Below are 2,618 nucleotides of genomic sequence, written 5' to 3'. Positions count from 1 at the left end.
ATGGCACAAGGAATCTGTAACACCCGTCTCCTCCTCTCTCGAGAACGACGTATTACGTACCATAAAATATTGAAATAAACGGTTTACTAAAAACGAATTAAATATCAAAACTTTAATTAAAATAATTTTGATGGAAATACATCTTTAAATTGAATTATAAAAATTTGTTAATAAATCGACGGAAAACCGAAATAAAATACGGTGATCCCAAGACACCAGTTTGATGATTTGAAAATCATATTCGACTGCACAACTGCTAATGGTAGTTTTTCAATCGGGTTGAGTGATACTACGGATGCTCTCACCTTTACGTTTGGTGATAGTCAAGTACAAGAAAACTTGAACTTTGAGGACATCAGTGATGATGTATATGCGCAGCAACTATCCGCAGAATGTGTTGTCAAAAGGCGTGTGGAAAAACTCGTCTCGAGGAAACTATCTCGAACGGAGGCATCTAGCAGTTCAGTTGAGATAAACACTGATCAAAGTAATTCTATGGTAATGATGACCAGCAAGATCCTTACTTTCACAACAGAGAGAGAACAAAAGCAACAAAAATAAGTTGAGAAAAGAGAAGCTGAAAAAAAAACAATGTTTATGATCCTATGTAAGAGGTTCCTAATTTGGATCAGCGTATCAAGTTAAACCGGTGGCCCTTATATATTCCTTATATATGAATGAAAGATGTATTCACTGATATGTACATAAAAGAACACTATGTTTGGATCCAAAGCAATATCAACTCCGATTGGTATTTGTTTTATTTTGTCTGTTTTAGATTGTTTTGTTTCTTTACAATATCATTCTAAACTGTTTTCATTATTTATAGACATCAAACTGGATTTTTCTTAAATATTTATGATGAGATTTTTATATATATTTTGTTGCTTTTAACAAAATAAAATGTCATGCTGTTATTTTATTGCTATTAGTGTTCAGTAAAATGATCCATGTGACTTTGTTGTTAGTGTCTTGTCTTTACATGGTTTATTGGTTTTTTAAAATTTGTCGTGTATTTCAGTTATTAAATAATAAACTCTTTTGTAGGTGTTTTATCATGGAGAGTACATTTGAAAAAGACGAGCAAACATATGCTGAGATAAAAGCAAACCAAATGGAAGAAGACGAGGCAGATTTAGACATTATGCTGGTGGTGTTAAATAATATAGCAACAACTTATCCAAGGAGTGACAATCGCATACAATGCCTCGTTCGTCGGCCAATCACTAACATTGGTTATGATTACATTCAAAATGCTTTGAAAGAGAATCCTAAGCACTTTCGATCACTATATCGCATGTATCCAAGCTCATTTGAAAAGTTTTTTGATCTTATTAGAATGAAGACATGTCTAAGAGATACCTGGAATATATGCGTTGAAAAATGGGGGTCATATTTTGTTTTTTTGGTCAAGGTTCGAAATATGTGTACATAAAAGTCACATTCAAGAGATCAAAAGTTCATTATCAGTGAGAATTTCAACAAAGTCTTACGAGCACTAAATACCTTAGCACATGATCTGATGGCAAAGCCTGGAGTTACAACAGCTGAAAGATAAGTGAGAGCACAACATTTTATCCCTACTTCCCTACTTCAAGGTAAATATAATATTAAACTAAGTTATGATAAGTTCTTTTTCAATAGTTTCATTGAAAATCTCTATTTTAAAATTTATAAGATTGTATTGGACCTATGGATAGTACGTATAATTTTGCAATGATACCAATTTCTGATGTTCCACGCTATCGTAATCCCAAGGGATTTGTATCACAAAATGTTCTTCCTGCTTGCAACTTTGATCTGGAATTCATGTATGTTTTAAGTAATGCTTTGACAAGGCACAGTAGCAGATTAATCGTTTCAAAAGGTATGTATTTAAGTTGTAGGAACAAGTTATATATGTGCACATTTGTTTATTGATTTACAAAATGAATTTCAGGAAAATTTTATCCGGTAGACTATGGATTTGCAAATCGTCAAACGATTTTAGCTCCATTCAGACGTACTCGCTATCCTTTACAGGAATTTAGAGGTGAAGGCTGTGATCCTAAAAAACAAGCTGTTCAATTTGCGGTATGCATCTTTGAAAAACGTGATTGAGCAAATTTTTGGTACTATCAAATATCATTTTTTTATCTTCAAGTCATCGCCTCGTTTTTTGTTTACAACACAAGCAAAATTGGTTTTAGCTTGTGTCGGGTTACATAACTTTCTACGGAAGCATTTTCGGTCTAATGGTTTTCCAGAGGAAATGATCACTCCAAACAATAACCAAGCAAACTTTGAAGAAGTTGTAAATGTTGGTGCTCTTGAACAACAAAGAGAATATGCTACAACAAGATAGACACAATAGCTTTAAGTATGTGGAATAAAGTTATAGAATCTGGAAGTTAGCAGTAATGGTGATATATTTATCAATGAAATGATTCATGTGCTTCAAGTTTTCTGAATAATTTGTAACTCATTTTTCATGTGTATGGTGTTAATTTTTCGATTCATTATTTTGATATGATGTCGTTTGACATTAGAATATCTTTCATAGCTTTTCTATGAATAACAAAATTCTGGGTTATATTAATATTTTTTCACATTATATATTGCCTCTCACGTATCATATA

The sequence above is a fragment of the Brassica rapa genome, chromosome A05, assembly GCF_000309985.2.
Source record: "Brassica rapa cultivar Chiifu-401-42 chromosome A05, CAAS_Brap_v3.01, whole genome shotgun sequence".
NCBI classification, from domain to species: Eukaryota; Viridiplantae; Streptophyta; class Magnoliopsida; order Brassicales; family Brassicaceae; genus Brassica; species Brassica rapa.
Note: the sequence above shows the minus strand (reverse complement) of the source record.